At 43.3% G+C, this 27,489-nt stretch overlaps 1 protein-coding gene across 1 annotated transcript in view; it reads right to left on the reverse strand.

Moving 5' to 3' along the window:
- LOC141182760 (uncharacterized) overlaps window positions 1–27,489 on the reverse strand; it is a 166,749-nt gene that overhangs the window by 86,936 nt on the left and 52,324 nt on the right. The window lies entirely within an intron of this gene.

Genomic DNA, 27,489 nt, shown 5'->3' on the forward strand with positions numbered 1-27,489 from the left:
GAGGAGGTCCAGAGTACAGTCTCGACCCTCATGTCTTCCCATACACAACCGTCACCCCAGATAGTACAGCCTTCTCCTCATCAGAAAAGACCTAGGTGGGAGATGGAAGAGGTGTCTGAAGAAGGAGAATATTCAGACTCAGCATCAGAGCACAGTTTAGAAGAGGATGAGGATCGCTTCTCTCAGTTACCCTCACAAGAGAGAAAGAAATATATCTTCTCTACAGAACATACGGACGAACTGTTAAAGTCCGTCAGGCATACTATGAACTTGGAGGACACTCGGGTCTCCCATTCCAGACAAGATGAAATGTTCGCAGGTCTGAGAACTCGGAGAAATAGAGTGTTCCCTGTAAATGAGCATTTAAAATCAATGATTATGGAGGAATGGGAAGAAGTGGAGAAAAGACTCATTGTGCCAAGAGACTTTAAATCCCGTCTTCCTTTCAATCCGGAGGATATCAAACTCTGGGAGGAGATCCCTAAAGTAGATGTTCCAATAGCGAAAGTGGCTAAAAAAACATCCATCCCCTTTGAAGACTCGTCTTGCCTCAAGGACTCAATGGATAGGAAGGCTGAGAGTATGCTCAAGAGGAGCTGGGAAGCTTCAGCAGCCATAATTAAATCAAATATCGCAGCCACTTCAGTAGCAAGATCCATGTGCCTTTGGTTGGACGAGCTGTCAGATCAAATTAGGTCAGACTCCCCTGTAGAGATGCCATCAGACTCTCTTCCCATGTTAAAGCTGGCAACGCAATTCATGGCTGATGCCTCGGCCGAATCGGTCAGATTCGCAGCTAGATGTAGCGTATTATCTAATACAGCTAGACGGGCATGATGGCTAAAGACGTGGTCGGGGGATAGCCACTCAAAGAATAAATTGTGCTCAATTCCCTTTTCGGGTGCTCGGGTCTTTGGTCCAGCGTTGGACGAGATCCTAGAAAGAGCATCCGACAAGAAAAAAGGATTTCCCGAAGATAGGGTTAAAAGATACCGGCCCTTTCGTGGACCCCGTCGATCCCCTAAACGTGATTACAAGGGTAAGGGTAAGATGGGGAGATGGTCTTACAGGAAAGGAGGAAAGGACAGAGCAGATCAGGAGTAGGGGGCAGGCTTCTTTTCTTTCAGGACAAGTGGGCATCCGTTACAAAAAATCAATGGATCCTACATTCCTTAGGGGAAGGTTTCAAAATAGACTTCTCCCATACTCCCCCTCGTCGTTTCCAAATCACTCGTCCTCGCTCCCCCGTAGATCTCAAGAGTCTATGGCAGGATATATTAGTCCTTCAATCCCTACACGTGGTGAGACAGGTTACCCCTTCAGAGCAAGGTTTAGGCCATTACTCCTCCCTCTTCTCGGTGTTAAAACCCTCGGGCAAACGCCGTACGGTTATAAACCTCAAGCCCTTAAACCAGTGGGTGGAATACAAAAGATTCAAAATGGAAACTATAAAAACCAGCATTCCATTGATAGAGAAGGGATCGGTAATGTGCACCCTAGACCTCAAGGATGCATATTACCATGTTCCAATTCACCCAAGTCACCAGCAATACCTAAGGTTCGCTCTAGAACAGGAGGGCACAGTACACCACTTTCAATTCACTTGCCTACCCTTCGGTCTATCCTCGGCCCCTCGAATATTCACAAAGGTTATGACAGAAGTAGCGGCCTTCTTAAGAACACAGGGGATTATAATCATCCCTTACCTGGACGATATATTGTTGGTGGCAGAGTCAGAGTCTCCTCTTCTTATTCAACAAGAGCATACGATCGAAACCCTGGAATACTTGGGATGGAAAATCAATTGGGAAAAATCAAACCTCCATCCAAGTACTACAAAAGTATTTCTAGGGGTACTCTTAGACTCCAGTCTTCAGAAGTCCTCCTTGCACCAGGAGAAAAGACAAAAAATAAAACTGGAAATTTACAGCTTCAAGAAACGGAAGACCACCTCAATCAGATACGCCATGCGGGTCTGAGAACTGATGACCTCATGCATTCCAAGCGTGAAATGGGCACAGGCCCGTTCAAGGCCATTACAGAAGTCGATCCTGTCAGTTTGGAACAGACGACCATCGGGGTTAGACAAGAAAATGAGGCTGTCAAGAGAGCTAAAAAACTCCCTTTCCTGGTGGACAGACCTTTCAAACTTGGAAAACACGGTAGACTGGATCCTTCTTCCTTCAATCCAGATCCATATGGATGCCAGCCAAAGTGGCTGGGGAGCAAGCATAGGAAACAGATATCTACAAGGGACGTGGCCCAAAGAGATGCAACACAGGTCGTCAAATTTCAGAGAGCTAAAGGCGGTCTGGGAGACTCTTCAAAGATGTCAGCATTTGCTCAGAGGAAATCATCTAAGAATTTTCTCAGACAACAGCACCACCATCGCTTTTCTTCGTCGACAAGGAGGTCCAAAAGGAAAATGGTTACAATCCTTGGCGGCAAGAATTTTCTACTGGGCGGAGAGAAATGTCCTTTCAATATCGGCTATTCATCTAAGGGGGTCCGAAAATGTGGTAGCAGACTTTCTCAGCAGGGCAAGAGTTGGTCCCTCAGATTGGGAGCTGAATCCGGAGGTGTTTCATCAAATCATTCAACGATGGGGCACCCCGTTTATAGACCTGTTCGCAACAAGGAAAAACAGAAAGCTGCAGCGCTTTTTTTCCTTGGACCCAGCCGACAGTCCAGAAGGAATAGATGCCCTTTCTCAGTCGTGGGGGACAAAACTGGTGTACGCCTTTCCTCCAGTCCCTCTCATCTCAAGAGTACTAAGGAAAATCCAACAGGAGAGGGGAGCTCTTATTCTGATAGCGCCCTACTGGCCCAAAAAGAGCTGGTTCCCTCTGCTATACCGGATGGCGGTGGATCTCCCATTCAGACTCCCAGCCAGGAGAGATCTTCTATTGCAGGGTCCCTTGTTACATCCGAACATCCAATTCCTCCAATTGACAGCATGGAACCTGAGAGGCGGATCCTAGTCTCTAAGGGCCTTTCCCATCGGGTAATTACGACTCTACAGGCCTGTAGGAAACCAGTAACGTCAGCCATCTATGCTAGGATTTGGAAACAGTTCTGTAACTTTGCAGGTCAGTCTGTGGGAAATTCGACTCACCCGAATATCCCAGCGATATTGGATTTCCACCAAGAGGGATTTGATAAGGGTCTGAGGCCAAATACGTTAAAAGTTCATATCTCGGCCCTGAGTGCTTTTTTGGACTACTCCTTAATAGACCACCCATGGATATCAAGGTTCATAAAAGCAACCGCTCGTTTAAAACCCACGATAAGGAGTCTAGTACCGCCGTGGGATCTGAACCTTGTGTTGAGGGCTTTATGTAAGTCTCCCTTTGAACCACTAGAAGAAACATCAATAGACCTGCTTTTTATGAAATCAGCCTTTCTTGTTGCAGTTACTACAGTGAAATGGGTAGGCAAGATCCAGGCTCTCTCAGTTCTGGACCCATACCTTAAGATTCTGGAAGACAGATTGGTTCTTAAACTGGACCCCTCCTTTCTCCCTAAGGTGGTGTCCAGCTCAAACCTGAATCAGGAGATAATACTGCCGTCTTTCTGCCAGTCCCCCAAAAATGAAAAGGAAAAATCCTTCCATACCTTGGACGTCAGGAGGGCAATTGTTCGTTATATAGAAGTCACAGCCCCCTGGAGGAGAGACTCAAACCTTTTTTTGCAATTTTCGGGTGTGAATAAGGGCAAGAAAGCTTCTAAGCCGACTCTAGCAAGGTGGTTGACAAAGACTATCGCCCTCACATATGAATCTGAGGGAAGGATCCACCAATTTCGCTTAAAGCTCATTCTACTCGGGCAATCTCCGCTTCTTGGGCAGAGAGAGCTGGAGCGTCAGTGGGCCAAATTTGCCAGGCAGCAACCTGGGCCAATATATCCACATTTAGTAAACATTATAAATTGGATGTGTTGTCCGGTCAACATTTAGCCTATGGCCTTAAAGTCCTTCAGGCAGTGGTCCCGCCCTAAATGTTCTGTCGGGGTCGTAGCGACATTCCACTCGTCCTCCAGTCACTCCAAATTAAGGCTATGAGCATGGGTCAACCATTCAAAGAATGAGTCAGACAACAAGCTGGTTCAAACTCAGAGCATGCTCAGAAGGCTACTAGCAAGCCACGATCTCAGCAATGTTCCTCTTTATTTCCGCATGCACAAACTTAAATACACTACATAATGGGGAGGGGAAAGGGGTTGTTCGGGGCGGGGTAAGCCATAAATGGATTGTTCGGGGCGGGGTAAGCCATAAATGTCTAGTATCCGGCCACTCCTGATTGGTCCACGTCTCCTTAACTCAGTCTCTGGGCAGACAACAGTCAGTTGATGTTTTGGTTTCGTTTCTCTGAAACAGGTGCTTGGCTGATACTGGCACCATCTTAGCATAAATTTCAATCTAAGTAACACGTAGCAAGGAAAGCTTATTGTTATAAGACACAAAATGGTGGTTAGTACATAAGCAAAGCGTATAAAAGTAGAGAAATATATATTCTTTTTTACCCTGACATTCCCCCCTAAACACTAAGCTTTCCCTTGCTTCGGGGCCTTTGAGACTGTCCATGTGTGGGGAGAGGGGAGGTGGATTTCTTCACCCAATTATCTTAGAAGCTGCCCCCTTATGGGACGCCCCCAAACAATTGAGCCCTACCCTAAGTGACACATGGAGTTCTCCCAACTGACCCTAAACTAGATCTCTCAATTGGACTCTGTCATGGGGGGTTGGAACAGCATTGTTTATAGCTTTCCTGTATAAGGGGACTATGCAGCATACCATGTCATTCCTGCGCAATTCCCTATGTCACAGTAATCAAATCGATACGTCTGGATTTTTGCGTATCTACCCAAAATGTGGTAGCTGTCCACCCTGGGACAGACAGTAAGCATATGGAAAGGATATAGAAGAAGGTAGTCATCTTTTATAGGCTCGTTTTGTCTGTCTTGCAGTGGGAGGCGTGAATCCAGGTGCTCTTGCCCTCAAGCTTCAGAGCTGTAGGAGTAGTCAGGATCACAGTGTAGGGGCCCTCAAATCTGGGTTGGAGACAGTCTTTCTGGACAAACTTCTTTACGTACACCAGGTCGCCTGGGGTGAAATCATGTACCGCATCACCTGTGGATTCTGGGAGAGAAGCAGATACTGTAGAGCGGGTGTTAGTCAATTCTTTAGACAGAGCAATCACAAATTTTACTACTCTATCATGTGTTTCAGACAACTCTTGGGGCCTAATTTTTCCTATTTTAGGTGGGGTCCCGAACAAAATTTCATAGGGAGTTAGCCCATGTTTAGCTTGTGGGGTGTGTCTGATATGATACAATACTATAGGGAGTAGGTCGGGCCAGGGGAGGGGATGATCTTGGGTCATTTTCAAGAGCTGGGTCTTGAGTGTGGAATTCATCCTTTCCACTTTGCCTGAACTGGCAGGATGGTATGGAGTGTGGAGGCTCAAATCTGTTCCCAACATGTTCCAAAGTTCTTTGTAGATATTTGCTGTGAAAGCTGGTCCTTGATCCGATTCTATGACTTGGGGAACTCCAAATCTGCAGGCAACTTCAGTGATCAGTTTCTTGGCTGTGACTTTAGCAGTCATGTTGACAAGCGGGTAGGCCTCGGGCCAGGCTGAGAACATATCCACGGCTACCAAAACGTACTCATATTTTCCTGCTTTAGGCATTTGGATATGGTCGACTTGTATTCTTTGCCAAGTATAGTCTGGTTTAGCCAGGTGTTGGAGAGGGACCCGTGCCGCACACGTTGGGTTGCAGGTAGCGCAGACAGAGCAAGATTTTGAGTATGCAGTCACAGTGGAAGAGATTCCGGGTGCAAAGTACAGTTTCTTGATACATGCCAAGGCTTGATTCTTTCCTCTGTGTGTAGGCCCGTGAGCCCATGCTGCCACGGCTGAGTACATGCGCCTAGGCAAGCAAGGTTTTCCGTCCACTTGGTAAAGAGCTGAGTCGACCTTTAAATCTTTACGACCTGCCAGCACGGCTCCCGCCGCTTTCCATTGCTTGACTTCTTCAGTGGGGGTCTTCCTTTGCTCTTCACACAATTTTTCTTCAGGCATCCTGACCCCCCTGGATTCCACTCGTGTCTCCGCTGGACTTGTATGGTCTTCCGCCGGCTGTTCTTTGGCCCTTGCTCTAGTGAGCGCCACAGCTACGGTTTGGAGGGTCTCCCCCATCTCTTCTTACTTTTCCTGCCACTTTGATGACACATTCTCCACTGCTGCAGTCTTGGCTGCTTGGTCAGCTAGGTGGTTGCCCCTGGCTTCCCTGGAATCTAGTCTTCCATGAGCCTTGACCTTGATAACAGCAACCTGAATGGGTAGTTCCAGGGCCTACATTAGGGCCTTAATCCATGAGGCATGTTTCACTGGTGTACCTGCAGCTGTGATGAATCCTCTAGACTTCCACAAGAGTCCAAAATCATTGCAAATTCCATGTCCATACCTAGAATCGGTATATATGTTTGCCGTTGTTCCAGGTGGCAGGCTTCTGTGAGAGCTACAAGTTCAGCTTCTTGTGCAGACATGTATGGTTGTGACAGCATATCCCGTGTGGAACTTCCCTTGAGGGTCTGCGAAACGGGATCTATCAGTCCATAGGTGAAAGGCAGGGTGTGCGAGCGGATGTGCCACCATATTCTCTGGAGCAGAAGTCTCTTCCTGCAAAAATTTTTATACAATCATGAGGTTCCACCAATGGACCTTCACCCTGTTCGTCTTCCCCCCTAGAAGGTGGAAGGAAAGTGGCAGGGTTGGACAGTCTCTGAGAAGGTGATTAGGGCTACCACATTCCCAACACAGTATGCGTCCTTCAGAATCACGAGATTGTCTCTTGTCTCTAGGTGGCCCCTTGTCATTTCTTCTGTCTTGTTTTCTATATGTGGGAGGAGTATCATCACCTGTGCCTTTAACCATTACCCACTTGATTCCATGTTGGTTGCCGGGGGGTGGGTAGCTTTCTTGAGCTTGATATACCATGGCAGGAGCGGCTTTCTTCTTTGGCTTAGTATCCTTTTCCATTTTTAGCATGGCTTTTTGGAAAGCTTTGACAATGTCCACCGCGTCGTTAAAAGAAGAAGAACGAATCTCGGGGCGTACCCTCAGAACGTCATCTCTGAGAGCGTCTTGTAGGCCATCTACTAGGGCCTGAACCAACAGGGCGGCCTGCGTCTTGACGTGAGGACTGTATCCGAGATCCTCAAAATGCATGCTGAGTCTTGCAGCATATCTTTCCACAGATTCATCAGGGTCTTGTTGAACATCTTGTACAGACCCAGCTTGATCTGACAAGCGATTCTGAGCCCAGGCTTTTAACTGTTTCATGTATTCTAGGCCGGATTCATACGTACTAAGGAATCCTGCTTTTGTGGAATCCATGGCCTTTTGAAAGCTCTCCGTTTTTGGCTAAGTGAGCCTGGCATTCTGCAGCCAGAGTGGAACCAGCAGCAAGGGCAATTTTACGAGCCAATCCTCCAGCATGGCTCATACGGGTGTTTGCAGGGTTGACTATGGCCCCCACCCGATGTGTAAGGATGTCACCATAGCCTATTGACAGAGTGACAGGGCGTCCTGATGGGTCTACTAGGTTCCGGGAGCGGCAGGGGTCCCAGACTTCTGAGGGGCTGGGGGGTGGTGCTCTTTCAGCAGTTGCTTGGAGCAAGGGCCGGAGTATGGGTAATGGATGTGGGGTGGAAGATGCCATAGGAGACGTATGGGGTAAAGGGGGGGGGCGCTGGAGTATCTTGAGCCCATCCCTCATCTGGCTCCGTATCGTCTTGAGTAACAGTATGTTGGCGGAGGGAGAGCAGTCTGGCCTGAAATTCTGGGGAGTTGAGGAGGATATCCCCAGGGTTATGGGCGACCCCCATGGGGAACAGAGGGAGCGCCTCAGCATCGTGGACTGGAGCAGAGGGTATCACATTAGTTTCAGATGGGTGCTCTGGGACTGCGGGCTTTTCCACCCGTGCTGGCGGCTGGTAATAAGCACCGGACGGATCTAATAGTGGATATAGGCCGGATTGGGGCTTTCCGGGCCTCCCACAACAAGTAAAAGGTGTAGTAAGATGGCCGTTGGAGGGAGGAGTAGGAGTGGGAGTGGGATTGTTCTTGGAGGCAGGCTGGGCATCGTGCCATGGGCGGCCCGCCCGACAGACACAGCAGAACTTCGCCCAGGGCGGGTTCTGCTCTTCGCACATACGACACGTCCATCCTTCCGATGATTTAGCGTCGGCGCCATTATAGGGTGGTGGCTGAGGGCTCGGTGTAGTGACAGGCATCAACGGGGTTACGGCCAATTTAGGGTCACATAACAAATCACATTCTGCAGCTTTCATGTATCCGAACAAAGGCTCGGCATTCTCTGTTCCCCCCTGCACCATCTACTCTAAGATGTGTCTGAGCCTGGTGCAGGTGTCCTTCATCACTCAACTTCCCTTATTTTGTATAACGCATTCCTTCTACACTGAAGGCTGAAGTCTGCCCGTACTGGGTAGTCTTATCATTTAATACAGATTCCTAACATTCTTAACAGCCTCCTTGCTTTCCCGTGACTCTAGTAGCTGGATAACTCCCACAGCACCATCCGGCAACTTGCCAGGTCTTTCAGATTTGAACATACGCAACATTTTCTTATAGAATGCAATGATCTGTCGCGACTCAGATCACTGATGCAGTCCACAGGTCGCCACCGGTCAGTGTAGAGCACTCCTCAATACACTGGTGAGATAGAGAGACACCTCAATCTATCCCCTTCCCTAACCTTGAATGGCGACTTTACAGTGCGACTCACCACGGCACCCTGATTACAGGTCACCACCCGTCAGTGTAGAGCACTCCTCAATACACTGGTGAAATAGAGAGACACCTCAATCTATCTCCTTTCCTAACCTTGACTTTACAGCAGTCTCTGTGGTAGACGAAGAGCACTCCTCAATTCGTCACAGATTCTTTCTTCCTTACACTACAATCTAGGGATGGCTTGGAATCGACTATCAGTCACGGGAGGCAGCTATCTAAGAAAAGTACAGTGACCGGGGGAGGAGGAGGTGGTGTTCACACGAGCACGCGCAGGCATGCGACGTCACTCGGTCTCACAGTTGCTGGTACGGGACGTGGCGCGGGACGCCTGAGGTCTCACCACTCGACCGGTCACCCACCCAGATCCAAACTGACAATCCCACAGGAACCGCTGCGGCTGACACACAGGCAAGTGAGACATATAAAATACATCTCGACTTACCGTGTTCGATGGAGGTTGATCAGGCCTCAAATTCAGCCGCCGCAGTCACCACCAGGGAAGTCAGCAATATGGGTCCGAGAGGGCGGCGTACCGCTAGCCACGCCCCACGTTGGGCGCCATTTTTCGGGGTCGTAGCGACATTCCACTCGTCCTCCAGTCACTCCAAATTAAGGCTATGAGCATGGGTCAACCATTCAAAGAATGAGTCAGACAACAAGCTGGTTCAAACTCAGAGCATGCTCAGAAGGCTACTGGCAAGCCACGATCTCAGCAATGTTCCTCTTTATTTCCGCATGCACAAACTTAAATACACTACATAATGGGGAGGGGAAAGGGGTTGTTCGGGGCGGGGTAAGCCATAAATGGATTGTTCGGGGCGGGGTAAGCCATAAATGTCTAGTATCCGGCCACTCCTGATTGGTCCACGTCTCCTTAACTCAGTCTCTGGGCAGACAACAGTCAGTTGATGTTTTGGTTTCGTTTCTCTGAAACAGGTGCTTGGCTGATACTGGCACCATCTTAGCATAAATTTCAATCTATGTAACACGTAGCAAGGAAAGCTTATTGTTATAAGACACAAAATGGTGGTTAGTACATAAGCAAAGCGTATAAAAGTAGAGAAATATATATTCTTTTTTACCCTGACAGTTCCATTTCTTTGATTTGGTATGTCTCCTGTCGTGCCGTTATGATGGACGTACTGGTAAAATAGGAATTATTCCTACCGTTAATTACGTTTCCAGGAGTCCATCATAACGGCACCATATTTCCCGCCCCGCTCTTGACACTAATGTGAATGTAACATTGGTATATGTATATAATAAAATAGAGTTGCATCCATCCTGGTTTGGTGATTAGTACTAACACTGAGGGTGTGATGGGGAGTGGGGCTTTTAACCTCTCATGTGTTTCCTGTCCCTAGAGGAACAGAGGACTTAACTCCTGTCGTGCCGTTATGATGGACTCCTGGAAACGTAATTAACGGTAGGAATAATTCCTATTTTCTCATGATGCCATCTATTTTGTGAAGTGCACCAGTCCCTCCTGCAGCAAAACAACACCACAACATGATGCTCCCACCCCGTGTTTCACAGTTGGGATGGTGTTCTTAGGCTTTCAAGCTTCTTCCTTTTTCTTCCAAGCATAATGATGGTCATTGTCAGAGACGTCAGTGACGACACCAGGGAGATCACTGTCACTTTGTCAGGATTGAGCAGAGATTCGCTCACACACGATCCCGATTACTCACTATGTAGCTATCGGCAATCGAGCAGAAAGCGTATGGCGTACACACCTCTGGATTCCAACGCATGGAATATGTGTATACACCCCCGTACGGTTACTGACAGCTTCACGATAGCCCAATTATTATTATTCGCTGCCACGCCGACCCAATTTGAAATATAATACAGGCCGGGTCGGGCGCCTGCATTCTGGTAGCGCATGGCTTCAGGGGAGGGAACGATTGATTACAGGGCAAAAGAAACGGAACTATTAAATTTTATATTTTTAATCCAAAAGGGAGGCAGTGTTTATGAAAACTATACAAAGATTTTACAAATGGACATTTACAGTACAGAATATACAGTTACAATGAATAAACAGGATTAAAGAAGACTTGCGTACTAGACAGATCACAGAGACGATTCAGTATAGCTGGAGGGGGGATGCTCCACTTGATTTGACCGTTATAGAATCTATACCCCTGGCAATGAACACTGACCCCCCCTTCGGCTGCGTATTTTATGCGGAAGGGGGAGTCATGCCCACTCACCCCCTGTGATGACCTCACGTGGGCTGGGCTCCAGCCTTCATTTTTTTTATTATCATCTCTATCTTCTGGGCTAGCTTATCGTTGGTTGATCACAGAAGCTTGTAAGCGACGCCATATTTTCCATTATGAATTTACTTTTCTGTAGAGACCACACATGGTGTAGCTGCAGTCCTTTATTCTGGTACTTTTGCACTACAGCTCCCCGGAGGGGCATACAGCTATGGAAAAGATGTGTATTGGTCCTTGGCCGACCCTGCCACTAAAACTATGGGCCCCATTATTATCGGACATATGGAACTGCAGATATTCCATATTTCATGTCGGTGCTGAAAATCCTGGAGATTGCAGCTGGGAATTGTCCTGGTTATTGTGAGTAGTGTTTGAACTTAACAAGCTGTGTCTTCCTCTTCCAGGTGTGAATTTATCTCAGGTCTGTATCACTGGAAAACACACTCTCATGTTAATTGGGTTTGCCACCTCTCTTTTTACTGTCATCTGCCTCTTAGCCACTTCTCATGTGTGTGCTAATTTGCATAGAAGCTACTGGCCAAAGTGTCATCTCTTCTCCTTTGACAAATACTATAGGGGAGGGGAGGATGAAGAGGGGTCTGGGAGTGCGAAATTATTAATATTTTCTTAATATTTTTATGACAGTCATTATGACCCAAAAGTTAAATTTTAGTTTTATCAGACTACAGGACATGTCTCCAAAAATAAAGGTCTTTGTTCCTGTGTGCATTTGCAAACATTAATCTTACTTTTTATGTTTCTTTTGGAGTAATAGCTTCTTCCTGGCAGAGTGGCCTTTCAGCCCATGTTGATACAGTACTCGTTTCACTGTGGATATTGACACAATCTTACCAGCTTCCGCCATCATCTTCACAAGGTCTTTTGCGTTTGTCCTTGGGTTGATATGCACATGTTGTACCAAAGCACGTTCATCTCTAGGACACAGAACCCGTCTCCTTCCTGAGATACCGCTGGACATTCCCATCTTGTTTGTACTTGTGTATAAGTGTTTGTACAGATGAACGAGGTACCTTCAGGTATCTTGTAATTGTACCCAAGGATAAGCCACACTTGTGCAAGTCCACAATTCTCTTCCTGATATCTTGGCTGATTTCTTTAGACTTTCCCATGATGCTACACAAAGAATCAGTGTGTTTCAGGTGTACATGAAAATACATTTATAGGTGTGTCTCTAATTAACTGAAATGTTGTCAGACAATCAGAAACTTCCAAACACATGACATCATATGGGCAGTCCAGAATTGTTTAAAGGCATAGTAATCGTAGTGTATGTAAACTTTTGACTTTGCAGTAAGTAATAAAAATGCCTTAAAACATTCTCTATCTCTCATTATTCTGGCATTTGGTAAATATTAAAAATTATGATAATCCTAATTGACTTAAAGCGGGAAAAGTTTATTTTGATTTCATGTCAGATACTGATGAGCGAGCTAACAAACAGGCAATCCCTGCATGTGTCACAGCTGTGTAACAGCCACGACACATGCAGCCGTGGTGGCTGCAACGGAAACGCCGAGCACGCCAAAACTACTCAGCAAGTACCCAAGCGTGCTCATTTAAAGGGTTAAACGAGCCCCCTCGCTCATCATTAATGTCAGATATTGAGAAAAACATGCATATGTGTCTTTTTATATAGTGTATGTAAACTTCTTTTTTTAACTGTATATATATCAGTAAATCGTCAGCATAGAGTGAAACTCGTTCATCTAAGATACCATATTTAAAGCCTACACTATCCGGACTAGCACTCAACATACAGGCCAAAGGTTCAATGGCTATCGCGGAAAGGAGGGGAGACGGGGCATCCCTGCCGTGTGCCTCTCCCCAACGTGATTGAAGCAGATAAGAGACTGTTCTTATTTTAGCCTGAGGTCCCGAGTACAAAACCTGTATGTATAATAGGAATTTGGGACCCACCCCAAACCTTGTAAGAACCTCCCACAGGTATTTCCATTCTACGCCATCGAATGCTTTAGCCGCATAGAGAGAGAAAGAAAGAATAGCTTTATGTCCTATTATTACATCTGATTTCTGAATATTCAAAAAAAGTCTTATAATAAATTCATTGCTGTGGACAAGTTTGGAATAAAGCCTGATTGATCCTGATGAATAATCTCTGTAATAATGTAAAATAATCTATTTGCCAGGGCCTTTGCAATAATTTTAGTGTCTACCGATAGAAGAAAAATGGGACGATATGACAGCATAGATTTTGGTGTGTGACCTGATTCCAATGCTTCATTAAAAGTATCTAATAGTTTAGGGATTAGGAGATCCTTATATTTTTAAAAAACTTCATATAGCAGTCGATCAGAGCCGGTGCCTTTTCATTAGTAGTGGACTGTAATTCATCCTCAAGTTCAGACATTGTCAGTGGGTTTCCTAGGAGCTACTTTCCTCTTTAAACTTTAGGTAATTTTATATCATCAAGAAACAATCCAAGTTCGTCCTCATTACCTCTAAATCTTAATTCATAAATATTAGAATAGTAAGTATGAAAGGCATTTAGCACATTATTGTTTTCCGTTATGGTGTCTCCATTTTCTGTAATCAGCTGAGTGACATCAGATGGACCCTCTTTTATTTATTTTTATTTATTATTTATTTCTTGTGATTTATCTACGGTAGAAAGAAGATGCCCCACATTTCCCCCTGTTCAAACTATTTTTGCTTTGTAAAGAACTGCTTGTTTTCCGCCTTAGAGATAAGATGATCATGAAATAATCTCTGAGCGGTCTCTAACTCCCGGCCATTACCAGCTGATGGGTTTAGGATGTATTGCACCTCAGCCTGTTGCACCCCATTTTGGAGATCTTGTGTGAATTCTTTAGTTTTAGCTTTGTATCTAATAATATCTCTTATAAGTGTTCCTCTTACATAGGCCTCCATGGCCTCCCATAGTTTTATTATTATTTTTTTTTTTTGCTATTGTTTTATTGGTTTTATTGTAAAGATAATACAAAACACATCCAAACATAAACACAAGAAATAATCAATCCAAATGGGTCTTGCTGTTGATTCTTGAGCTTTCAGCCATACCTTGTGACATAGACCAATCCTTCCTTTCTAATTTGTTCTTATTCTCCTCCTCCTTCCTTTCCCTGATCTACATGCTATTGATTATTAATCTTTGTCTAACTATTTCACACCTTTATGCAAGTTGGTTTCTCATTATGTGTTCTAATTAGGGTTGAGCGAGTATGTTCTGTCCGAGTATGCTCGGGCCGAGCTCCGAGTATTTATAGCTGCTCGGTGATATGGTTGAATCGCTCTCGTGTGCATGATTTGCAACTGTTTGACAGTTTTATTACATGTGAGGAATGTGTAAGAAATAGACATTCCTCACATGTAATAAAACTGTCAAACAGTCACAAATCATGCACACGGGAGCGATTCAACCATATCACCAAGCAGCTATAAATACTCGGAGCTCGGCCCGAGCGTACTCGGCGAAAGGGTTAATAGAACATACTCACTCAACACTAGTTCTAATATCTATTACTTTTCCCAATAGATTCTTATGTATCAAACAATATTTGCAGAATCATCTGTTGGGTCTTGTAGGAGTTTTCTTAGGGACCCTCTCAATCTCTCAGCATGACACCAAACAGAGTTAACACACGACGTTACAATATGTGATTTCTCCTTGATTACAGTGTTTTCCATTTAACAAAGTATTTGCTCATGAGTTTATTTTTTTCTGCTTCTATTCTTTCTAGATATAATAGATTTTTTAATTGTAAGATGAAATCCTGTAAAGTCGGGATTGAAGTTTCCAACCAGCAGCCTAGTAACATACGCTTTGCCAATAGAACCAAAACATAGAATAATGGGGGGATCTTAAACGAGGAACTTCCTTCTTTCGTTTTATCTCTAGGCCAGTAGTGAAACAATATCATCATAAGAGGGAGTTGTGTTTTAAAGTTCCACATTTCTTTAATGCAATCTAGAATAGCCCCCAGAATATGAGTAGTTTTGGACACAGCCAAAGTCCATATAATAAGTTCGTAGAAGGGGTTTTACATTTAGGACAATAACTAATTCTATCAGGTTTAAGGGGCATTTTGGGGAGATCAAAGGCGTATCTTGCTTTATGAATGATCTTAAATTGGGTTTCCCTCCACATCTCATTAGTTATTGCTTTACTGTTTTTTTCCAACCTTCTCATATCTTAACACCAATGTCTTGATCATTAAATTGTTTCTCCCAGTGTTTGAAAAAAAATTCAGTATTTACTCCCAACATCACATCCCTCATTGCAGAAAGATAGATGATGACGTCCTCGTGGCCCTCACTAAGCAATCAAAGTCATTAGTAGTAATTTCTAGGGAGGTGTCTTTCAGGTGACTCATTATATAGTGTCTAATTTGTTACAATTGCAATGTCTGATTAAGGCTTAGAGGAAATTTCTCAATCAACTCATCATCTTGATTTTTGATGTTGATCCCTCGTTTATTTAAAAAAGTTCTATGAGATCCTATTTTAAAGAATTACCCACCAACATTAGCCAGTATGGATTCAATCGTCACGGGTATTTCATTGCCCCTTCTATTCCCCCTGTTCTCAATTGCGCACATATCAGAGAATGGTCTGAGATTCCCCTGGGTAAATATTTCACTTCATGAAATAACGGATTCAGAGATTCTGTTCCAATTGCCAAGTCAGTCCTTGACAAGGAATGGTGTGACATTGAGTAGCATGGATATTGTCTAATTGATTTCTCTGTCTCCAAATATCCACATACCCACATACCCAATTTCTGAAAATAATCTAGCCATCCCCGTAGAGGAGGCCGGGTCAGGTATGTTACCCGTATGCAGCCTATCCCAATGTGGGTAGAAATAATTATTGAAATCTCCAACCAACAAAACTGGAGTCGTAGGAGATTCCAATGTAAAGTATAATATGTTTTTAATAATTTATCCTTATATGGAGGAGGTTTATATAAAGCTTCTAAAATGATTTTAATTCCGTATATATAGCCTATTGTACCAATATACCGTCCTTCAGTATCCATGACAGTTTTAAGGCATTTAAATGGGATTGATTTATGAATCAAAACAGATACCGCTCTGGCATGAGAAGAAAATACTGAATGAAAAGCATAGCCTATCCACGACCTATGAATTTGTTTTGTTTCATGGGTCAAGTGTGTTTCCAACAAACAGACAATAGCTGGTTGGTATTGATGTAACCAGTATATACAGCCACCTCTTGGTTGGGTCTCTCATGCCCCGCACCTTCCACACTATAATATTTACAAGCTTAGCCATATGTGCGCAGGGAAACAGAATAACCAGTAGACCTTTTTGAGTTATTCCTCCACCCTCCCTTCTTTTTTGCATGTACCCCTTTTTAACACATAACATAAATAACTTCTAACATTGCTATACAACCAATCAAATATTACTGACATTTCTTACCGGAGAGGAGATTGGGAGCCTTTATAAGTCCAAAACCTGACCTAAAAAGAAAAGCTCTTCTTCAAAACCTTTTCAGAGATTCCCGCGGTCCATATCAAATGGCATTAAGGCCAAAGCGAAAGTGTTGATGTTTATGGAGGTCCGGATTTTTCCGCTTTCAATTTAGCTTCGTTGATGTCCAGCCATTGTGTAGTTTCCCGGGGAGATTCATGGATGAGCACCTTTCCTGAGACAACGATCCTCAGGTGTGCCGGATACATCACAGAATATGGGAGTAGTAAGTCTCGCAGTCTTTTCTTTACAGGTGTAAATTGTGCTCTGCGTTTCTGCACTTCAGCAGAGAAGTCAGGAAAGATGGCCACCTTGGTCTTTTCAATGGATAAGTTAGGACAGTCACGTGCTTTGCGAAGGATTGTGTCTCTATAGTGCAGTAACTTCAATACAAAGGGCCTTGGCGGAGCTCCTGGTGGAGGGGGTCTGAAAGGCGCCCTATGACCACGCTCTATTGCCAACATGGGAGACAGAACCTCTCTTCCAAACACATCCCTGAGCCAGGTCGCCATATATTCAACTGGGTTTTTGCCTTCAGCTCTTTCTGGGACTCCTTATAGGAGTAGATTTTTTCTACAGGGTCTCTTCTCCAATCATCTGTTTTATTAAGCAGGGTAATCAGATTTTGCTTGTATGTTTTCATATCCTTTGCATAGGAGACAATTGATTCTCAATATTACTAATTCTGCCCTCTGTTTCTTTAATTCTTTCAAACGCCCTTTGCAGGGACTTGTTGGACATATTGACCACAGTTAGCACATCTCTCATGGTGGGTTCCTGGTCTGTGGTATGCTCTATGTTTACTGCCGGCACCAAGTAAATTCCTTCACTTTATGCCCTGGACAGTTGCTGCTGAATATTTTTGCTGCATCATTTGCTCTTTATCAGGAGCACACGGTTCTCCCTGCTCCTCCTGTTCCTCCCCCGGCTGACCTTAGGCTATGTGTCCACGATGCAGAAATGAAGCAGAAAATTTCTGCAGCATTTCTGCATCTCCCTGGCAGAAAAAACGCATGCAGATTGTGCATGTGTTTTTCCTGCAGAATACATGCGGATTCACATGCGTACCCACATGCGTTAACGCATGTGTTTCCGCATGCGGACTGACAAGCACTTTCCAGGCGATAGCATCACTGGGAAAGTGCTTGACAACTAGGTCACACTGTATAAATCCATGCAAACGGCATGGATTTATACAGTGTGACCGTAAAAATAAAAAAATAAAGCTATACTTACCTCCAATGCCCCGCCGCGTGAGCTGTCACGCTCCTTCCTGGTTCCTTCCTGGCTTGCCGGCATCTCGCGAGACAGCCTGCGGTCACATGACCGCGACGTCATCTCAGGTCCTGGAAGGAGAAGCGCTGCAGGGGCCGCCGGACAGGTGAATATAAACTTTATTTATTATTTTGTTCTTTTTTTTACAGGTACAATGGTACCCAGGTCTGGATGAGAGTCTTCTCTCCTCCAGAACTGGGTACCATCCGCACATTGAAACGCATATTATCCGCTTGTACAAATGTACAGACACGGATTCTATGCGTCTCAATGCAAGTCAATGGCGGCGCTTCCGCAAAATTAATGAACATGCTGCGGATTTATGAGCGCTGCAGAAACGCTGCGGAAAAATCCGCAGCATGTGCATTGACATTGTGGAAACGCATGAAAAACGCATCGTGTGCACGCAGCCTAAAAGAGAATCCTCTACGGCTGCCTTTGTCACACGGGCAAAGCATCTCAGATGAGATGCGGCCTCCGACATCTTATCTCCCCTGTTGTGCTTCTTTGGCCGGCGCCATGTTGGACTGGCTGTCCTCCTTGCCAGTGCGGCTCTTTTGACGGGTCAGTCTCCTCGGGGACCCCCGATATCAACTCCTCACAGGTAGCGGAGTGTGTTAGGAGGTAGGATTAGCGGTATAAATCTTTTAGTCGGTACAGGCTGGGATTACAGGATTATGAGCGGGAGCTCACATAAAGCCTCAGGCCACAGCCAGTACCTTGGTTTTTTAGTATTTTTTTTACGATGTTCACTGAAGGACAGTTTTATAGGTCGGGTCGTTCTAGACACGACGATACCAAATGTGTGTACTTTTTCTATATTTTTTTCTCATAAAAAATATTTATTTATGGGTACAATATACAGTACAGACCAAAAGTTTGGACATACCTTCTCATTTTAAGATTTTTCTGTATTTTCATGACTATGAAAATAGTACATTCACACTGAAGGCATCAAAACTATGAATTAACACATGTGGAATTATATACTTAACAAAAAAGTGTGAAACAGCTGAAAATATGTCTTATATTCTAGGTTCTTCAAAGTAGCCACCTTTTGCTTTGATGACTGCTTTGCACACTCTTGGCATTCTCCGTGCTTTACTGTAGGAATGGTGTTCCTATTCATCATAGGCCTTGTTGACCTCTCTCCAAATGTAACGTTTATGGTTGTGGCCAAAAAGTTCAATTTTGGTCTCATCACTCCAAATTACCTTGTCCCAGAAGTTTTGAGGCTTGTTTCTGTGCAGTTTGGCGTATTGTAGATGAGATACTTTGTGGCATTTGTGCAGTAATGGCTTTCTTCTGGCGACTCGACCATGCAGCCCATTTTTCTTCAAGTGCTTCCTTATTGTGCATCTTGAAACAGCCACACCGCTAGTTTTCAGCGACTCCTGAATTTCAGCTGATGTTGTTTGTTGGTTTTTCTTTGCATCCCGAACAGTTTTCCTGGCAATTGTGGCTGAAATTTTTGTTGGTCTACCTGACTGTGGTTTGGTTTTTACAGAGCCCCTGATTTTCCATTTGTTAATCACAGTTTGAACGCTGCTGACTGGCATTATTAATTCCTTGGATATTTTTTTGTATCCCTTTCCTGTGTTATACAGTTCAACTACCTTTTCCCATAGGGCGTGATCGCACCCCCACAGCCTCTATTCGATCGTGATCGCCATGTCGTAATAATACGTAGTCACTCTGACTTCATGGCGCCTGCGCACAAGATCCCTGCAGTACAGTAAACATAGATGGCAGGAAGAAGTGCACCTTGGGTGAAAGAAGAAGTGCGCAGGCGCTGGATTTGGTCGCGGCAACTGCACGTCAGAGGGCACGGACGTGCAGGGGGGGACATTGTAATTCACGCAGGAGAAAGGATTTCTTGCGGGCCCCGGGACGGGAACGCATCAGAAACTTGCTGTGAAATGTTTTTTTATTACTACAACAAGACCTCTAATATGAGGCATACAGGTAGGTATAGATTTACATTTCTATCACCTTTACACCATTTTAGAGGTCAGATAAGTCCCAGCGGGTGACAGATTCCCTGTAACTTATCTACTACAGCCTTAACTGATGACTAACACAGACTCTCGTCATATGGTATGAACTGTGTACCCACTTACAATTTCGACCTTTTTTCCACAATTTGTGATGTCAACAAATCCATCAGGAATATCCCTCTTAGAAAGCATTCTGACAATGATGGAATTAATGTACATTGTGGTGAATTGAATCCAGAAAACGCCTTCCGGTCTTTACGCTTTACGGAGCAACTTTCACTGTTCTGCTTGGAAAAAAGAAAATACTCATAACAGTACTGCTGATAATCTCAACAAGATGTCATCAGTGTACCAAATCCAAATTTATATCCAGTACAAAAACGCAAACCAGCTATGGATCAATTACAAAATAAGAGAATCAGAGCTGAAGACGCTTTCTGAGAAATTCCAAGATGGGTGAATTTATACCAGCAATATCCAACCCAGTTTACAGTGCGCCCTACAACAACTCCGAACCAATAACAACTTATCAAAACCTCAGACATAGGAGGATCAGTGGTTGTCACGGATAAAAGGATTATGTGAACTGGGTTGAAGATATGCTGTTTGACAATAATGTGTACAGGCGTTTATCAGATAATCCAACTCAGTCTGTTAAAACTAAACTTTTTACTTTGTTGGAACAAGGTTTCAGTTTAGGGGTTTTTTCAAAGAAAGAAAATGGAGTATATCAAAATAAAAAATCCTGTCATGCCAATATTGTATGCTCTGCCCAAAACCCACAGAGGAATATATCCACCCCCCATGAGACCAATCGTGTCTGGCATTGGGTCTCTGGGTGAGAGGTTTGAGGAGTGGGTTGACTGGCTCCTCCAGTCCCTCGTCCAGAGGGCACCTGGTTTCCTTCAGGATAGTACTGACATGTTGCAGGACATGAGTGACATCATATGGCAACCATAATAATAATAATTTTTATTTTTATAGCGCCAACATATTCCGCAGCACTTTACAATTTTAGGGGGGGGCTTGAACAGAGAAAAAGACATTACCAAATAAGCATAACTCAGATATTAAAAGGAGTGAGGGCCCTGCTCGCAAGCTTACAGTCTATGAGGAAATAGGGGAGACACAAAAGGTAAAATGTACATACTTCGTATAATACAGCCATTATATGCTAAGTAGGGTAAATACATAACACTACATGAACTGGTCGCCAGCCAGTATGTGTACAGTACAGACAGAGGCTAATCAGTGCATGGATGGTATGAACATGATTTTGAAGAAAATTTTGATATGGGCCAAACTGGGACAGTTAGACAAGTGTGATAATACGATAGACCAGTCTAAAGAAATGGGTTTTTAGGGCACGCATAAAACTGTGGGTATTGGGAATTAATTGAATTGTCCTGGGTAGTGCATTCCAAAGAATTGGCGCAGCACGTGAGAAATTTTTGAGACGGGAGTGGGAGGTTCGGTTTAAGGAGGATTTTAGCTTTAAGTCATTGGCAGAATGAAGGGCATGAGAAGGGTGGTAGACTGAGCTGAGGGAGGAGATGTAGAGTGGTGCTGAATCGTGGAGAGCTTTGTGGGTAAGAGTGATAAGTTTATATTGAACTATGTATTGGATGGGCAACCAGTGCAATGACTGGCACAGGGAAGAGGCATCGGTGTATTGGAGAGGAATATGATTCTGGCTGCTGCATTCAGGATGGATTGGAGAGGGGAAAGTTTAGAAAGAGGGAGACCGATAAGTAAAGAGTTGCAATAGTCCAGACAGAAAGAATAAGAGCTACAGTAAGAGTTTTTGCTGAGTCAAAGGTAAGCAAAGTTCTGATTCTAGAGATGTTTTTGAGGTGTAGAAGACACGAGCGAGTGATTTGATGTGAGGAGTGAAGCAAATATCTGAATCGAGTATGACCCCAAGACAGCGGGCATGTTGCTGGCGAGTAATGATAGAGACAGAAACGGAGATGGCAATATCGGGCACAGGTAGGTTAGTGGAGGGAGGAACTACGAGCAGTTCAGTTTTTGACAGACTCAATTTTAGGTAGAGGGAGGACATAATGTTAGAGACAGCGGAAAGACATTCACTGGTATTTTGTAATAATGCAAGGGTGATGTCTGGAGAAGAGGTGTATAATTGGGTGTCATCAGAATAGAAATGCTACTGAAAACCGAATCTGTTGATTGTCCAATAGGAGCGGTGTATAAGGGGAAAAGAATGGGGCCTAGGACTGATCCTTGAGGGACCCCGACAATAAGGGGAAGGGAAGATGAGGCGGCAAAAGACACAGTGAAGGAGCGGTCCAAATTTTTCTTGGATAGCTAAAGCAATGAAAAAAGAAAAAAAACGTAGCACTCACCGGTCTTCTTGTTAAAAGGCCATAAATGTATTATTCCATTCTCCCCCTGTACCATTTTTAATGGAATAATAAATTTATGGCTTTTTAACAAGAAGACCGGTGAGTGCTACCTTTTTTTCTTTTTTCATTGCTTTGGATATTTACTCTACTATTGGTAAGCACCTGGTCTTGTTGGAAGTTGTGGACTCTCTTTGTCTCTCATTTGGATTGCGGTCCAGGGTATTTGTTCACCAGTTGCACAGGTGCGGACTTTCTCTCTTGGATAGCTTCTCACTGAATACATCGATCCCCCACAAAATAGCTCCTTATGCTCTAAATTTTCACTTTTCACATGAAAAAATACAGTAATTTTTCACCAGATTTACAATTATTTGTTTTGGATTTGCTCATACAAAACAATTATTTTTCGTTTAATGAAACATTACATGCAAATCAATGGAGTTTCAATGGGGGCAAAATACTCCCCCTCTTTAGCCAACTTAGTTATGAGCTGGTGGGAGGAGTCGTATGTATACAGCGTGGACAATCCATATAGAGACTTTATATGGTGATGCGGCAGATACATTGATGATATGATTATCATATGGAATTCCGATGTATCTGCCATATAAAATTTGATAATTTCAATTGCAACCCATTTAACTTAAGATTTACTTTCCATCAAGAACGAACACACATAGATTTTTTAGATTTAAATCTGGTTGGCATTCCCTATAAAACTGTGATCACCTCAACTTTCAGAAAAGTACAGCAGGTAATACAATCCTGCACACAAAGAGTCATCATAGAAGACACACAACTAGAGGTATACCTGTAGGGGAGATAATCCGGACAAAACGTAATTGTAGCATGGAAAGCGACTATTAGAGAAGTAAGAAACATCAGAAATAGACTATCCGAGAGAGGTTATAGGAATTAGAGGCTAAATAGAGCCGAAAAAATAGTTGAGGACAAAATCAAAAGGACGTCTCCGCTACACTTGTCCTGCAATACAGCAGTCAGTTTTCACAATTAAAAGAATCTATTATAATAATTTATCCATTTTGAAAGAGGTCCCAGATATAGCTAAAATAATCAAAGGTGGGTGTAGTAGTATCCAGAAAAGCACCATCTTTGGATCGAGCCTCTCCTCTAGTTTTGACAACTACACAAGCCGCTTCCTCTAGTTTTCTACACTTTAAGGGTTTTATCAAGTGTGGAACAACATCCGGCAAAACATGCAAATACTCCCACAAACGTCAGAATTTTACTGCCTCATGTAACAAAAACACCGATCAGATCAAAATGTTCTTAATTGCAACACGAGCAGTGTAATATACATGATGGACGCACGGCCGGCAATCTACAATATGTCGGCAGCACAAAACGCCGGTTACAGGCTGGAATCAGAGAACGTATTAATGATATCGAGAACAAAGGTACAAATAGAAATATATCACAAATCTCCAAACATTTTATACAGGAACATCAAAGTCATCTCGGCACATTAATCATTTATGTAATTGAGAAAACACATGAACCCCTTAGAGGTGGTGATACGGAGAAGATACTGAGAACCAGAGAGGATGGTGGTCTGTCAGCTAAACACCGGGGTATCGCATGGTGTAAATCTGAGAAGGAACATCATGCTTTTCTATTACATCTCCATCTGCACCCTCCTCTTCCTCTCACACTTCTTATCATCATTTGCTGTTCTCCATCTCTTGATCACCAGGATTAGAGCCTCCATTAGTCTCTCCATCTGCCTTGAAACACTGCGGCCTCGGATCTTTATATACGGAAAAACTCAGTTCTTTATGGGGGCCGTATACAAGTTTACTGAAAAGACGGCCCGTAAATCCCCGCTGTGACAAGTCTGTCTCCCCCCGAATGATCTGTTCTCCTTCCGCAGAATATGGCTGACACGCCAACTTGTCTCCACCTTAGATACCCAGCGATTGTTAGCGTGCGGCTTCCACACATGTTGTTCTAATAGGAGTTTTTTCTTATCCCGCTGATTTTGAATCATTGTCTAAACCTCTGCTTTGTATGCATTGCAGTCTATTGTTAGATTACCGGTCTTGTGTATTTTGATGCCATATAGTGAGTAAATGTCATCATTAAGAATTGTTATAAAACACAAAAAAAACTGAAAAAATATAAAAATGTACTATATTATCATACTTGTGCTCCTCTTTGTTTGTACACACAGTCAGAGTCTTTCAATCAAATTTATGTAGCCTGCATTAGAAATAATAAATCAATACCAAATTTGGCATTTTATTTACCCTAAGGCTGTGTGCCCACTATGCGTTTTTCAAGCTTTTTTGCCGCGGAATTTCCGCTGCAAAAACGCTAAAAAAATGCTTGGTAATATGTGCCCCATAGTCCCCAATGATAATCCGCATGTGCTGTGCACATGCTGCAGAAATTTCTGCTGTTGATTATCATTGCGGAAAAATATGCAGCATGTCCATAAATTTTGCGGACACGCAACGTAATTGCCGCCATTGACTTGCATTGAATCGCTTAATATCCGCATGACTACATGTGCACATGCGGATATTAAGCGATTCAATGTGCGGATGGTACCCGGGTCTGGAGAAGAGGAGACTCTCCTCCAGACCAAGGTACCTTAGTACCAGTAAAAAAAGAATTTAAAATAAAAAATAAACATATACTCACCTTCCGATGCCCCCCGGTGTTTTTCTCCAGTGCGTCCGGTCTTTTGTACGGCTCGCGGTGGTCTAAAAGGACCTGCGGTGACGTCATTTGACTGCCGACGTCAGCGCTCGTCACATGACTAAATGCCGTCACCGCAGGTCCTTTTAGACTACCGCGAGCAGTGAAAAACACCGGACGCACCGGAAAAAACACCGGGGGCCATCGGAAGGTGAGTATAATATTTATTTTTTACCATTCTTATTCTTTTTTTTTTAACTATTACTTGGTCACGCTATATAAATCCATGCCGGTTGCACTCTTTTTCCTCTGATCCCTCTCATAATGGCTGTGTACTAGTAGGTCTCTCAAGTTCTTGGAACGTCGTGCTGTTATTGCAGGGTTTGCAGGTAATTAATTCTTCAGAACGGGATCAACTTGTAGTACTCGCCAATGTTTTTTAATAATCACTAAAATATTTAGATTTGAGAGTCCTCAGTGGTTGATGCCTTTTAATGGCTAACTGAAAAGATGGTAACAAATTGCAAGCTTTCGAGACTACTCAGGTCTCTTCATCAGGCATAGTATACCATAAAATCTGAAGAGTCACATATTTATACAAAATATTGCGTAAAGATATGTGACTCTTCAGATTTTGTGGTATACTATGCCTGATGAAGAGACCTGAGTAGTCTCGAAAGCTTGCAATTTGTTACCATCTTTTCAGTTAGCCATTAAAAGGTATCAACCACTGAGGACTCTCAAATCTAAATATTTTTCTATCTACTGGCTAACACAGTACAAGAATATTTATTTTCCCTATAATAATTACTACAAATTCAAACCATTTCTTACTATAGTTAGCAATCAATCGTACCTGGTTTTTGTCCATGTCACTATCCTTAACTTTCTGATTTTGGTACAAAAGTTAGTTTCTAGAGATTTTCTTAGCTCTTAAATAGCCTTGGTTAATTTTTCTCCGACTTTAACCTCTCGCCTGGAATCTACATCGTAGATGTCTTGATTTTTCCTTAAAGGCTTTCTCTTCAGAACAAATTCTTTTAATCCGTAAAAACTGGCCTACTGGGATTCCCCTAATGGTAGAACTAGGATGAAATGAACTGGCACGAAGTAATGAATTTGTAGCAGCACTCTTTCTGTAATCTTCCGTTGACAAATTTCCATCTGATTCAGTGTGGATTTTGATGTCCAGAAACTCCACATCTCGACCTGTTTTAAAAGTAAAGTTTTAAATTTAAATTTGTTTTTGTTGAGTCTGGACATTACTTCATTCAGGGTGGACAATGACCCTTCCCAAATAAACCACACATCGTCAATAAAACGCATCCAGTGATGTATATTTTCTATTCACGGTATCAAGTCGTCCAAAAAAATCTCTCGCTCCCATGCCCCTAAAAATAAGTTCACATATGAAGGGGCACATGTGGCCCCCGTAGCTATTCCTTGCAGTTTTAAATGCACTTTATTATTAAAAATGAAACATTTATGGGTTAAAGCGAAATCAATGAGAATCAAGATTAGTTCCGCCATGTCAGATTCAATGTTACTCCCTCTCAGAAACCAAGTAACTGCAGTTAGCCCATCGGTATGCCTAATGGAGGTATACAGAGATTCAATATCTGCTGTTACCATAATCATGTTCTCAGTCAGATGCATGTTGTCTAATCTCCGTAAAGCCGCTGTGGTGTCTTTAATATAAGACGGTAAAGTGGTTACCAGAGGTTTTAAAAATAATCAATGGTTTGCCCAATTAGATCACAAAGGCCTCCACTGCCCGCTACAATGGGTTTTCCAGGGGGATTCATTGGATCCTTATGAATTTTCGTAATTAGATATAGAGTTGGCAATCTGGGATTTAGTTCTTTGATCACATCGGCCATTTTTTTAGGGATCATTCCTTCTTGGTAAGATCTCTCTAGAATGTTGATAAATTCCATCTGAAAGGCCGACATAGGTTCAGCTGGTAATTTCCTGTAACAGTTGGTATCATTCAACAATTTATATGCCTGTTTTTTATGCACAGTATTAGGCCAGATAACTAAGTTACCACCTTTATCTGCCCCCTTAAATACAACATCTCTCCAATCTTGCATTTCTTTTAATGCTGTTCTGTCTGCATTGCTCAAATTTGAGAAAGTATTTTTAGTGTTAAGTTGCCTAATTTCTGCTGATACAAGTTTGGTGAAAATGTCTACTGCTGGACATAAATTTAGAGCCGAAAATTTTTTGGATTTATTGAAAAGTTGTATGGGGAAAGTACTTACCTCTGCTGCAATAGTCGTGTTTTCTTCTGCTAGTGATTCCAAGATCTGTAAAGCCTCAATTTCTTCTTTAGTGGTAAAAATTTCTTCATTATTGGTTTTATGATGAAGTTTTTTCAATATAAGTTTTCTGGCGAAGAAATGAACATCTTTGATTGCTAGAAATGGGTCTAAGGGTTGAGACGGAGAAAAGGTTAATCATTTTTCTAACACATTTATTTGTGCCTCTGTGAGAATATAGGTCAAGAGATTAATCACCTTAAGTTTATCATTCCTTTGGCTTCTACCTCCTCCATGGGTAGGTGCTCCAAATTTCTTTTTCTTATCAAAAAATCTCGTTTTCTGACCATTATAACTGGCACCATCCGGTCCATCCTGGTCCCTATTGGATGA

Source organism: Phyllobates terribilis, unplaced genomic scaffold, assembly GCF_046119375.1.
Source record: "Phyllobates terribilis strain yellow unplaced genomic scaffold, ASM4611937v1 Scaffold_36__1_contigs__length_13169755, whole genome shotgun sequence".
NCBI lineage: Eukaryota > Metazoa > Chordata > Amphibia > Anura > Dendrobatidae > Phyllobates > Phyllobates terribilis.